A 14523-nucleotide genomic window follows, 5' to 3' on the forward strand; every position below is an offset into this window, starting at 1 on the left:
TTTGTCCAGCCATCTTCCATCTCCCCTACCTACTTCAAGAGGGCAGCAGTTGACCCAAGCCCTGAATGAAGCTTGAAATATTCTGCTGGTTCAGTAGCCATGTGCTCATTACAGCCACACAGTTCCATCGATCACAGACACTGTGGAAGCAGGCAGCAGACTTTGTGCGTGCTCATGCCTTTCCCTTCCACCTCTTTGTACCTCTAATATGCCTTAAAACACACAGGGAGCCAAAGCAGACCAAGCAGCCTAAATCCCACTGGCATCCCAGTGCTTAGCATTCCACGTTGCCTGGCTCCAGGCCTTCAGAAATGCTTTGACAAAGGAACCACAATTGGAGGAATTAAGTGAAATTCAGCCTCTGGAGCCCACCTACTTTGCCCAGTATAGCAAGGCTGGTTCTGTCATTTTACCTGAAAAGCTGCAGGGCTTAGGAATACAATTTTGATTCATAGTTAAACAAACATTTTCTTAACATGATTAAGACAAGGGATTGGACACCATGGGTATAGCCATTTTAGTTGTTACAAGAGCTGCGGTTTAGGTGAGAGCCTTCAAAATACAGAAACCACCACGTACAGTTCCATGATTCAAGTTTCTGAGTACAGCAGAATCTGGAACTGATTACAATTTATACCAAATGGCACCAATACTTTATATATCCATATGGATCCTTTAAAAAAATCAGTCTTTTTTCAGGCAGACATTTCCTTGCTACAAAAAATAAAATTGCTGACATGGTAGAACTGAATTGTGCTAGTTCCCTTTTAATGCTGCTGTGCTAATGAGAATGAAGTTACTATGGAACTGGAGTTATGTGTATTTCAGCTAGAAAGATATTTGATATGAACAGATACTTTCATGTTGGGATGCTATTCAGTGTAAAAACTAGCCAGTGTTAAAACTATCAAAGTGAACACTAACATTCCTTGGGAAAAGACTCACAGCTGAACAGCTGAATTTGGATCCAAGAGACAGAGCTCACAGTGATGACAAATATTCAGCTAGTCAGTGGCAACTGACATACTCAAGTAAATTCCTGACTAAGAGAAGTCCTGGAATGCTAAAGGCACTGAAGGAGTTGTCAGGACCTATTAGCTCACATTCATCGTGGCTGAATCTGAGTTTGGCAGCAGAGGGGCTCCTGGCTTTGGCACTTCCCTAATTCCTCAAAAAGAAAGGTGACAGACTCAATTAGAGCATGTCACAGGCCTGATCTGGGCAGCAATTAAACCACAGTGCATTCCTTCAAAGTGCCTGGCAAACTCAGGAACCCTGCTGCTGCCTCTAGAAGACACTACAGTATTGTTCTTTTAACAGTGCCACCCACTTTGAAGGGCAGTTTGTGCATGCTGGGGCCTCTTTTAACACCAGGCAGGCCAAGGGAGTTATTAAGGAGCCATTCAAGCAAAGAAGGGATGAATTGCTGTGTGTAACAGAGGCTACTGTTCACTTCTGAGACCATGACTGGTGTAGTCACTGTTCCTGCAAGTGTTTAAGGAAAGACTGGATGTGGCACTCAGTGCTATAGTCCAGTTCACATGGTGGGTGTTTGATCATAGGTTGGACTCAATGATCACAGAGGTCTTTTTCAAACTGATTGATTCTGTGATTATTTGGTATTTGTATAGCTTTTTCTGTCAGAAGATCTGAAATTTACCTAGGGAAGCTGAACGTGATGCATCCAGAAGAGAAGCAGACTAACTGAGGGAATGAGGAGAATCAGCCACTTGCTGAAGGTTTCTCAAATGAGTGACAATGTCACTTTGTGAGAGTCACAGAGGCTGCTGCAGGACTGGCCTGCTGTCACTGCTTTCAGCTGCAGGAGTAACCTCACACAACAGAAGGACTAGAAAATCTGGACACATCTGGGGCACCACCTCCACAGCTGGCACAGCTGTGCAAGATCTTGAATCCAAAGACCACTTTGCTCCTCACCAACCTTTACCACTTCACTGCCCACGTGCCAACAAGAGAACATGTAATGAAACAGGATTATCCTGTGACAACCTGTATTACTAAGAGATTTTACTACCTGATGGGGAAAGAATGACATAAACCAAAGAAATGCAGGATGTCAGCTATGTCAGCTTTCCTTCAAGACCACTGGATCACCAGATAGATATTTTGACAGTCTTCAGGCTGCCTGTTTTGTCCCACATACATCTGAGGCCTGTGCTCGCTTTGCTCTTTCCCCTCATGATTGGAGGAATTACTGCTCAGCACCTGAGCAACCTCACTAAACTCTCAAGTTTGCCCTGCCCAAGATAGGAGATTTGCCTTGGGGACCTCCAGAGGTCCCTTCCAAGCTACATTTTTCCATGAGACCTGTGACCTGGCACAGCAGCCTCTGCTGCCTGTCCTTAAATGAGATAGGTAAGGGGACAGAGAGAACATGACCTCCTCCTCTATTTCTCCCACACCTGAGTGTGTGCCAGGTGCACTTTGGAGAGAACAGAGCACCAGCCTGCTCAGCCCAGTCAGGAGAATCCCATCCAGAAGGAGCAGCATGCACAATGTGTTCTGTTGCTTGCAATTAACCCATCTGTTCTTCAAGAGTTAAGTGGCAACCTCAGGAAGAAGGGAAGTTCTGCATTTTTGTCCTGATAAAAGACACAGAGGAGAGAGGAAATTAGGGTATTCTCATTTTATTCAACACTGACTTTCCCTTCCCCTCAAGTCATGCTTTGCCACACACTGCTTTCCATTAGCTCTGAGCAGAGGAGGATGGAGAGGATAATGCTAGCCAGCATGGAAGATTTCTACGTGACAATTTCAGCATCACCTCCAATCCCTATCTGCTCAGGCTGCCAGGATCCATTCTGAGCTGCATTTTTCCAAAGCACTCCGTATTGATTAAGCTCTCCTCCCACTGAAACCTGTGGCACCTACATGGATTCCTGGGAGCAGGGAAAAGGCTGTGCCAAACTCTTTTGAAAAAAATCCCACCATGTGTGTCTAATGAGGAATGTCTCTGGCAGAAAAGTTTTGAGTGCAGCTAAGCAGATTTTTTTGTTTCTTTCACATTAAAAGTTCAATTTCTGCCACTTCTCATCCAGGCAGTAGCTGCCCAGAAGAGTGGGTAAGACATGTTCCAAAATCCCCAGCAGGACTTGTAACTTTGTGAGTGGGCACTATTCTCAGGATGTGACACACCTGTCCTTCTTGCTGCAGCTCATCTCTGGGCACAAGGGCATTCCCAGTTTCTGTTCCATTTGATACCCCTTTCCAGGAGCTGTCTTCACTGAAGTCAGGCTTTTGCTATTTTGCCTCCAGTACATCCTGTCATTTGCTCATGATCCAAAGCCTCAGCATCTCATGTATCCCATCCTTCCTGTTTGTTTGCATTGGAGGCCACAAAAGCAGTTTTCAGGCTCTAAATAAAGATTTGGCATGTGGTGAAATAGATAGCTGCTCTCCGGTGCTCGGGAAGACCTTCCGCCAAGGTAAACCGATCATTTCCCTCACAGTGATCCCTCTCCTCACAGGAACTAAAGCCACCACCAAGCAACAAAACTACCCAGGGAGATGTGACATCTTTGTCCTTCTTTTACCATAAGCAAGAAATTTCAAACATGCCTTTAGAAATGAATGTGTTCTTTGGCCTGCAGCATCACCAAACTGAGCTGAACAGCAAACATAGAATAATGAAGTTTCAAAAATAAGACAGGAAAGGGAAATCCTTTGCTTTGCACAACAGTGAGATGAATGAACACAGAATTTTCATTCACATTTGCTCATGATTATACTTTTTTTAAAAAAAAAAAAAAGGAGAATTATTATTTTTAAATTCCCTTAGGCTGCTAAGGAAAAAAAGGAACTACATTAGCTGTATTGCTGATTGTGATGTTGGTTCATTGTAGCACACTGGAGATACAGCAAAGCAGATGATAGAGAGCTTCTGAGGATTTCACTGCTGAGTGCATAGTGCATTCAGACATATATTTTAATTTCGCATCTGGTAATAGTTCTGGTATTGGGTTATTTCACCAGAAGGCAGCAATAACTATTTTTAGCCAAAATGGCCCTTACCTCATCCAGTAAAATTCAGTTTATGTTTGAGGGTTTGCTAAACACATTACATCTACCACAGTGAGACCTAACAGAACACTTGGGAACGTGTACCCCAAGGACAATACTGTAGGAGACTCTAACACCAGGAGTATTTTCCCTGTCTAAACGCCTAACTCAAAACTGGTCCTAGAGATCCAGGAGCATCCAGGACTCAAGGGCGAGAACCTGGAATGAGAGCCTCTTTCATGTGATCTACCAGCCTCCTGGGCAGGCCAAACAAAAAGGTCCCTGCAGAGTCTCTCTCACATTTTGATTCCCTTATAGTTCTAATTTAGTTCTGGTTTAGTTCCCTGTGATTTCCACTGTCATCTCTTCATTCTTCTGTACAATTACAGTTGACAATATCTGTTAGTATGTAGACTGTCCCACCTAATTTTGGTGCAACTCGATGTTTGGTGCACTCAGCTGACTTCAGTGACTCACACAGGGAGTAACTCTGCTCCCAGTTTATAGGTGATTTTCTAACACTTCAAAATTTTAAAAATTAAAACCATTTAAAACTGTGAGGCATGAATTGTCTAAAACCTTTTGAAAGAGATCTAGCAACCCTAGAGACATTTGCTAATTATGAGATTTTTCTCTATGTTTCATAACAAGTAGTATCTCACTGAACCCTTCCAACTCCCCTGTTGGCAACAAGACATACAGACTGAAATGTAGTAAAAATGCAAATTGTAAGAGTCAAAACAAGCTTTTTAAAGCTTTTTCTGGGTTTCAAGGGTTATCTTCATATGAATCATTTTATTGTAGGATTACAAATGGAATGAAGTATCATCGGCTTGCAAAATTAGTTCATTTTATAATTAATAAGTATTATTAAAAGTTAATAGAATTCTGCCGTTGCACAGCCAGCAGAAGATCTGAGTCTGACACCAGCTGTTCAACAGCTGGACAGAAATTTAAGCAAGTATTATAAAGGCTTGGAGATACTGCAGGAGAGACTAAGCCCTTAGGGTTTGTTTGGGCTGAACGCCGCAGAAAGGGGGATGCTCGGAGGGAAGTGCTGTGGGTGGGTGTGAACAGCAAAGACAGTTTCTGTCTCCTGGCCTGTCACTAGAGGTCAGCGCAGCTCCTGCTGTGCCGCAAGGGAATGCCAAGAAAAGCCCCAGTCCGAGAGGCAAGCAGTGGTGTTCAGAAACAGCTCCAAGAGGGCAGAATCTGTGTTTCTGCAACGGGAGAAACGGGAAGCCCCGGGAAAAGAAGCGCATAGCTGGAACGGAAAAGCTTGAGCCCGAAATGAGCATAAAAGCACGCTAGAAGTTGAAAGTTTCCCGAGGAGCAATTAAGTGAAACAATGGCTGTTTTTAAAGCACACTAAGGTAGAAGTTGTCACCTAACAAGTCCAGCTGACTGACACTCCGAGGGCTCTTCCTGATGCATGAAAAATGAACTGCTCAATCTCCCAGCATAACAAAATTCCCAGCCCAGGCTGAGAACAGCTGGTCTAGCTCATGTAAATCTAGCTCGTACATGGTGGACAAGGAGACAGGGAAAGCATTAACTGCTCTGGAACAATTCCTGAATAAAAAAAGGAACAGACACTCATCTTCCCAACATAACAAACAGATATCAACTGATCCGTGATGTCACTGAATAAACCTCGTGATTTGGGGCTCTCTCTGCCATTAGTTCTGTCCTGGCAGGGCTCCCCTCCAGCCAGGACCAGCCAGGAGGTGACAGCTATCACAGCATTTGATGGGAATCGTGGTGGAGCTCCTCTTCCTCTTCCTTTTAGAAGAGGAGACTGCAGCAGTCATCTGCTCTCGAGACAGGTGCAAGGGAGGGAGATTTGGCACTGAAGAAATGTCACCCTGTGGCAATCAAATTAGTCACTTCCCCTCCTCACACATGTTCTGGTAGGATTTCTGCTGTTCAACCCACCGTTCTAGCAGGAGAGCACAAGTTTTATGAGCATGACTCAGGCTCCAAAAAACAAAGAACTGTGCAGCAATACCCCAAAAAGCCATTTAGAACAGGCTGCCCTACCTCAAATGGCAGCAAAGAGACTTGGGCTGCAATCTTTCCATAAACTCACACAAGGACATTTAGCACAACTTAACCTAACCTGTCTCCCCTGTTCTGGCAGTTGCAGGAAATCAACACCTTGAAATCCAAAAATGTTTGGTCAGCAGTTGGTTTCACCTCTTGTCATAGTGACAATGGAAACCAGGAGAATAAATTCATACAGACTTATGGGGGAAGTAATTCATCTTGGTCAATGAACTATAACTAAGTGAAAGTAGTGTAAATAAGAACCTAATTCCATAACCCAAACAAAAAGCAGAAATATTTTAGCCATTTTAAAATATTTTCTTCCCTAATCTATATCTGACTCTGAGGATAAGTAAAATTATATACACACAGCTTCTAGCAACCATGAAAAAGTCAAATGATTCCTGTAGGAAGTATTTTTGCCAGGGATGCATTAGCTGTAAAACATATTATCACTCTTTCTTTAGTACATTATATACAAAGGAGGAAAAAAATTGTCACTGGTACGTGCTTTCTCACTTTTTTCCTTGGAACCTTCAATTCTAAAAGACATACATTATAATTAATGCAAGAGTAGAAAAGATCTAAAGTTGGAAGTGCAGGACTGTATTGCCTGAGGTCATCTACCCATTACTAATACCTTTGAGTCATGGTGTTTGGGAGTCAAAAACAGGCACCTTGCTGAGCCAAGTGCTGTAAAAAAGGCTTTCTCTCAACAGAGGTATCAAATGAGAAAAAAAGATGGACATAGGTGGAAAAAGCATGCAAATAAATGAGATAACACTAGTAACAGTGAGAGCAGCTGCCTACCCTGTACAAACACGGGATGCCATCAGGAATGGGGATTTCTGGCACGGCACCCTGAGCAGTCAGGAGAGCAGAGACACCACCCACAAAGATGGGCATTACCAGAAGAACCTGTTTAAGATAATTTCTGAAGGTCCAATAACTTGTTGAAATTTTATGCAGCCCCTTTTACATTCCTGGAACAAAACACCACCTGCTGCCCTGCAGCAACACTGTTGACATTTCTGGAGGATGGTGGCATGAAGGAGAGTTTTGCCAAACAGTGTTGTAATGTGGCAGTTGTTTGTAGCAGCTTTTCAGACCGGGGGAAAGAAAGCACATGGGTGCTTATATGACAATTTTACAAGTGGAAACAACATGAAATTGTGAGCTGTCTGGAAGCAAACCAAATTACACACACCCTGAGCAGGACAGAAGTAGCGCACAAAGAACCTTGAATGTAAAGATGTGGCTGAAAACGGAACAGGAGAAACACAAAATACAATTTAAAAAAAAATTAAAAGCAGGAACAACAAACAGCATAAGTTTTCCAAACAAAAGTATTACTTCCTGTGAGACCTTTGGCAAATTACTGTATTTCCCCATCTATATCATGGAGATAATATTTCCTGCTGTCACCACACCCGTAAAAATTTTAAACTCCTGGTTTGTTTGTAGAGAAATCAATCACAGGGAAAGGTGATGGGGATGTACAGAAGGTTTGGGCCTTAAGAATTTCAACATTCTGTAAGCAAAGTTTTAACTTCAATCTTCACTATTACGCTGCTATCAGGTTTAAGGCATGTTCTTTAACATATGGAATGGGAAAATATGCATTCTGTTTTGGTAAGCAAGGAGGTGAAGAATAAATTAGACTTCTTTTTGTGGTCACCCTTCACGACCACACAACCCATCAAAAGCACAGAGAGATAGGTTATGGCATAAGGGACTACAGCTGTGCTAAACTCAGGACGCCACAAACACCCTGGGCAGACCATCAGTCTGACACTTGTATGCTGACACACAGCCTGAGTCTGACCTGTGGTTTTCCCTCCCTTTTTTTAAGAGCATCATGAACATTTCTTTACCTTGCCCCATGGCTGTGAGCAGCAGATCTTTTGGGATGTGTCTATGTTTGGATGATTTGTTTGAGTGGCAGAGGGGAGAAAACCAATAAATCTATACAGTGAACATAAGCTACAATTAGAAAGGCCCTTAAAGCCACAGCTCCTCAGCTGCTGTGAATTGGCACAGATACATTAAAACTAATTGGCAGGAGTCCTCAGGCAGCTCAAATCAGTGTCACTCCACTGAAGCTTATGGAGCAACCCCAATTTGTAGAAGCTGGGGATCTGGCCCACAGCCTGTGCTGCAGTCCAGAAAGACCATCTGTGTTTAACAGAATCAGAAATCAAAAGGAAAGTCTTTACAATTTACTCAGTATTATGAGGCAAGTGATTTTCATGGTGTTAAGTCAGGTAGACTAAACAAGAGCTATAGAAGATAAAAACTAGCTCTTTGTTTCTGCCTCTGTATAGTTTTACCAGGAAAAGTTATGTAATTTCTTGCAACACATTCCACGAGGCAATGAAATGTGAAGGCAAGAAGGAGACAACTGAGGAGGTAAGAGGGCAGGAATAACAGATTAAGGAATTCAAGCTACTTAATGAATTACAGGCACTAAAGTGTGCTTCCCTGCTCCTGTTGAATTGATGTCAAACCCATTCCCAATGATGTCAGTGGAAAGAGTGGCATTACACAATGCTGCTCAGCAGCCCAAGGAAGGGGCAGCATAAAAGCAGAGGAGAAGGTTCAGGTAGTTCAGCTTTTTATTTTGGAAGCTGTGCTGAAAATCTTCCCTATTCAACTTTCATGGGAATTTGGATACCATTGTTAGCATTCTAATTGTTAAAAGCCAGATGCAGAGTTAAAACCAGCACAGCAATCAGGGTGGGGGAGTGGTAAGGGGAGATCATATCAATGCATCTAAATTCATGTTTAGATGAATAGTGGTAGTGAATAATGAATAGTTCATGTTTAGTGCTCTGTGGTAGAAACCAGTATTGTTTGTGCAAAGCCCTTCTGGGATGTCCAGCAAAAGGCAGTGCTTTTGTCATGCTGCCATGTGATAACTCAGTCTTAAGTATCCTGTGATGAGGATTTTATTGGAGAAGCTGCATCTGCACACAGGAGCTCACTGAAAAGAAAGAGTTTGTTTATGTCTGTAACACATGCACACATGCATGTATTCTCAGGGCACAAAATGTAAATGGACTGCTTTGAATTCCAAGGGACCAAGCACATCCCCAAAGTTCTGGACACCACAGTGTTGCCCTGCATCTGCTCATGCAGTCACTGTTTGTCCTAGAGGCTAATGCATGAGGATGAGTAAAAATGAGACAGACAGAGAAAATACAACTCTTCAGCTTTGACACTGAAAAATTCACTGCACTTTACAAGTATCTGCCCTGAGCAACAATTTCTCACCCTGCTCCAAGCTCACTTGTGGCTCCACCAGCTACCTGATCCATTCCCAGGGGAAAGTCTGTAGTGAAAACTCTTTCAGGACAGACTCTCCTCAAGACTGAAATGGTGAAGTGGGAGTGGGAAAGTTTGCACGCCAGGTGAGAATTTCTTCCAGTGTGTGAGGTCAGAATGACTGAGGAGAGTAATTCTGCTTTAACTTTGCAATCTATTTTTAATATTTAGAGATGTCTTGAATGACACTGAGAAAAGAGGTGTGTGGTTTTGAAAGAAAAGCTACCAGCAAAATCAGTGCAAGCACTCTAGTGCAATTGGGCTCTGCTGGCACAAGGCAAGCAGCAGTTCCAGACTAAGCCTCTCCTGGGCTCTGGCACTGCTTGGTGCTAACAGCACACAGAGCATGTGTGATGCAAATTCAAGTCTGTAACCACTAGTAACTCATTGAGAGGATTTAAGATTTCAACTCAACTACATCTGAATAAAGGTATGTGTGGGTTTATTAGTGCTAAGCAGCTTTGCATTTCAGTGCTGTTATACCATGGAGACCAGCTTTGCAGAAACAGAGTTAGTGAGGCCTATTCCACAGCTGCTCAATCAACCTTTACTCATTGCCAGTCCATCAGCCTTGGTCTGAGGTCCAAAACAGCCAGAAAGACTGCAGCTTGCCTTCAGTCATCTCCATGACAGAGTCTTTTAAGCAAAATCTGGTTCCATGTTTCAGCTGAAGTCAGTATTTGGTCCACTGTTCACTACAAAGAATTATATTTCTTTTAGTCAGATTTGTAGGACATGATCTGCAAAGATAACATCCTCCAAAGGCTTTCTCCTAAATATGATTATTAACACCAGAAAGAAGTACTGTAAATATGGTAACTTTCTATAAATTGAATTCTTGATTTTGAAAGGAGTTTTGCTTGAAACATTCTGTTTTAGTTTAACTTTATTTTAAAAGGCACTTTCAAGGAAAACCTTGGTCCTGGGTCACTATTAATTCTCAAAAAATCAACAACAATGTTTATTCACACACCACTAGTATATCTCTTCTTTTTCATAAACAATCACATTCTTGTCATGGCAGACAGGATCTTTGCAAAGTTCTCAACAAGGCAGGCACTTTCCTGAAGATGACTTTTATATAAAATTGCTCTGGCATCATGTAGTCTGCCTAAGGTTAACACAGATTTACTAGTTTGTATACATAACAGCATACTGGCAAACAATCATGATCCTTGCCTACATAATGTCTGAAACAAAAGGTTTAACATTCTCCAAATTCCTTAAGTGCCACAGGTCCTTAACTCTCTCCACTTTCAGCATGACCCCTCATCTGTATATTTCAGACACAAATCTTAAACAGAAGAAACATTTTTCATCCACATAGCAACAGTTCTCTTTCAAGTCTCTACCTTCCCACTTAAATAATCACCAATCCCAAACCATGCATTAGGGTCTTCAGCAAACACACAGCTTTTCTAACATAAAAACTACCAATGTAAAAAGCAGCAGAAAGGTTTTTCATATAAAGTGAAGGAAAGGCATTGACAACAGAAAATGTTGGGATAGGGCAAAGAGATAAAGAAATACCACATATATTCCCATCTTAACTGAGTATAATGTGGAAATCATTAATTTCTTTTTTCAAGCTTGAGAGAGTCTTGGAAGCTTGGTATGTATTTTTAAGACCACTAAGCTGAAAAAATTAAATTGGAAGCTCTGATTTAAAAAAAAAAAAGCATATAAAAATAATTCTTTTTCTCAATTCATGGAATATATTTAAGGATTTCAGCATAGTTGCCATCTAAGAGCTGTAGCTGCACAGCCATATTCATTGCATACACGCAGCAATTCAGTTTCCCTGCATGTAAACACACTTAGTTTGCTTAAACACTTCTAGTCTGCAGGATAAGTTCCACTGAGGAAGAGAGTACTCAGACAAAATGAAGATTCATAGACTTTATAATGTCATTCTTAACCATGGAAGATTTGCACATCCTGTAAGACATATCTTGTCTTCTTAAAGCTTGTTAGCCAATTTTGTCCTCTTTTCTAAGCCAAAATATCCTTTTCCAACACTCTAATCCCAAAGAAATAAAAATATTTAACCATAATGAAAGCCTTTAAGGAAGTACTAATTACTCAAGAGACTAAGGCCCACTGCTGCTGTGCCTCTTTTTTTTTTTTTTTTTTTTTTTTTTTTTTGTGGAGCACAAAATATGACATCCTAGCATGTTTTTGAACAAGTGTTTTCCTCATGCAAAGAAAACTGTGTCTGCAGACCAATCCCTATCAAATTCTTTTACTTATATTGGCAGGGGAGGGCAAAACCCCCTAAGATCTTTCCTTTGTTTAAATGCATTTCCTGCCTTCCTTACTGCTATAGACTGTGTTGTGACAGGCCTATTTATAGTCCAAAGAAAGGAAAAAGCACCACTGGAGGCAGGAAAACTAAGCAGGGAAAGAATAGAAGGAAGTGTGGCTGCCATTTAGCCAAACAATCTCGAGCTAATTGAGCTCAGAGGAGCCCCAGCCCCAGTGAAGCTGCTGGGAGGGAGCAGAGCACAATCCTGCTTCTCTCTGCAGGGCTGCTGAGTGGGAGAGCCATGGGCAGGACACTGCTGGGAGCAAATCACCTCAGCAGCTCCGTGTCCTGAGAAGAACTCTTGGAAAAGGAGAGGGATGCAAGCTGGGCACCTATCAAATTAAGGTAAGTGCCTCCTTCTGGCATTTCTGCTTGCTGCATGCGCCGCTTCTTTTCAGGTGTGGCCAGGCTGGTGAACAAAAAAAGAATGAGCTTTGGAGAAGGAATGGCAACTGGCTTTTAGCTAAAGGTTTGGCAGGATGTCTGATTTTTAGATAAAGAAATCCAAATTCACTTATGGATTCTTTAGAACTTTTCTTAAGCAAAAGAAACCTTTGCCATAAATCCATGACATAACTACTGTTTTCCTGAGTTGTGTCGTGTTCTCTTATAGATTGTGATAAGTACTAGAGAAATGTTATGGTAAATATATGCCCAAAGGAAAATATTATGTCAACTCTGCATTCATGTAAAAATATAGATTTAGAAAAAGACAGAGGGAGAGAAAAGTATATGAAAGATATCTTTATAAGAAAGTAGAGACTTCTCCCAGAAGTCTCTGTGCTATCAGAAAGTAAGAAGAAGTACATGAACTATATATATCTTCTATATGTGTTAATATGGAATATAGAAACACATCAAAATGTATATAATACAAATGTTGTGATAATTTAGCCTTATGATGTAGACTTAAAGGTAGGAACTTAGCCTGAATTAAAATACCTGGAAGTTTCTAGAGTTTTAGAATTTATTATGACAAGTAATTTGTGTGTGTGTGTGTGCGTGCATATATACAAAAATATTCTACATATAGATATCAAATCAAGATATATTATTCATTGTTGCTTGCATTGCAATACTACAGGCTGCCATTCTGAGGTCTAATTTAAGCTGACAGTAGAATATGAGTGGAAATTTCTAATGTGCTGATTTTCAGATACTATACACAATATCACACTATCATGACTGAGTGTGGAAAAAGCTCCATTTTAAGATAGATCAGTGTACAGACCATATTAATTCACTGAGTTACCACCAACAAGACTGACTTTCAAGATGGAAAAATTGAGTTTTCTAAGATTGTGTTTGATTTTTTTGACTCTCAGCATGTCCTTTGCACTCCTAACAAAGGAAATGCTGTTGTGATTGGCAGGCAGCAGAATAGAAGCTGTAGAATAACAAACTCAGGTTTTCATCATGTGAATTTTATCTTCTTTGAAGGATCTATGAGAATAACCTTTGTATTAGTCTCATTTGTGGTAACACATTGCCTCTAAGCATATGCTGTTCAGATGATTAAGTTGTTGTGCAGATGTTGTCTAGGATTAGGGGTTTATGGTAAAAAGTTGCTGGTGACTACAAAGGAAGTGTGATGTGTTGTTATTCTACTGTATCCCCCTAGGATGCTATTATGTTTGGAGTCTGCTATTGTGGAGATAGCAAGGCAGGATGTCACCCATGTAGGTGAAAAGCCTCGACAGGACATTTGTGAACAGCAGCAGTCTGCTGAAACCCTGATCCAGGGGTGACAAGCAGCAGCTCCAGTGAAACAGATGTGAGCCAGCACTCATGGAAAGGATCAGGCCTTTCTTTGTCTGATCTCAAAGTACTCAGCATTTACAGTGATTCTCAGTAATTTACAGCAGTTCTAGCTGGTTATGAGCCTGGTGAAGGCTAAAATGGCAGTAAAACTAGAAGCTTGTACAGATATTTGCAAGAGAAAGCTCTTAATACTGCAATTTGAGTAACTAGCATAGCATGCTCTAGTGCAGGTAGCATTCCTTGTTTTCAATTTCAGTAACTGATTGCCCTGTGCAAAAACTAAGCAGAAACAGAAAAAGAGTGTTTTAATTTAAAAATTTAGGAAGCATTGCAATTTCTGGTGTTGAATAAGTGCAATCATTTTCCTGAGATGCCAGCTGCACAGCAACTGCAATACAACTAAACAGTACACACTGTTTAATTCAGATTTATTTATTCAGGTCAGCAGGACTGACCACATTTTTTTAAAGCTTGGTACCACTGTGTGAATGTAGCAAAACAGAAACCTTTCCTTAGCTATAAGGAGAAGATCATTTACAAATCAGCCAGTTGTTATAGTTTCCAGGAAAAGGTGATCAAAAATGTACTGATGCACTCTCAAATTCACCTTTGGAAAAATACTACAGATGGTACTTAAAAATTCCCTAATTAATACTCTTAATAAACACACACATATGAAGATTTGTTTCTAAACTGCAAGAGTTCACATGTTCATGAGTTCCAAGTTTGTAAACAGAAAGTTTTGTCCTGAAGATAGAATCATGAGGATAAAATCCTTCACTGAAAGAGTGATTGGGCCCTGGAATGGGCTGTCCAGGGTGTGGTTGAGTCTCCATCCCTGGAGGTGTTTAAAAAGAGACTTGATGAGGCACTCAGTGCCATGGTTTAGCTGATAAGGTAATGATAGGTCACAGGCTGGGACTCCATGATCTCAAAGGTCTTTTCCAACCTAGTTTATTCTGGGATTCTGTGATTTCAGAAGGCTTAGAATGAAATTTACACCCCAGCACCTTATAAAATCTTACCACCTGCTAGGGTCTGAGTACTCTGCAGGAGATTCTTTCTGC

General features: G+C 41.2%; 1 protein-coding gene across 3 annotated transcripts in view; it reads left to right on the plus strand.

The window, feature by feature from the left end:
- The first annotated feature begins 11885 nt into the window (after nucleotides 1-11885).
- The window catches only part of RASGRP3 (RAS guanyl releasing protein 3), a 58862-nt gene continuing 56224 nt past the window's right edge, over nucleotides 11886-14523 (plus strand). For 2 of the 3 annotated variants that reach the window (XM_058801556.1, XM_058801560.1), the window contains exon 1: nucleotides 11928-12040. The gene's annotated coding sequence lies outside the window, so the exon portion shown is untranslated. Of the gene's footprint in view, nucleotides 12041-14523 lie in introns of all 3 variants that reach the window. The other variant, XM_058801561.1, reaches the window with a different exon arrangement.

This window comes from Ammospiza caudacuta, chromosome 3 (assembly GCF_027887145.1).
Source record: "Ammospiza caudacuta isolate bAmmCau1 chromosome 3, bAmmCau1.pri, whole genome shotgun sequence".
NCBI lineage: Eukaryota > Metazoa > Chordata > Aves > Passeriformes > Passerellidae > Ammospiza > Ammospiza caudacuta.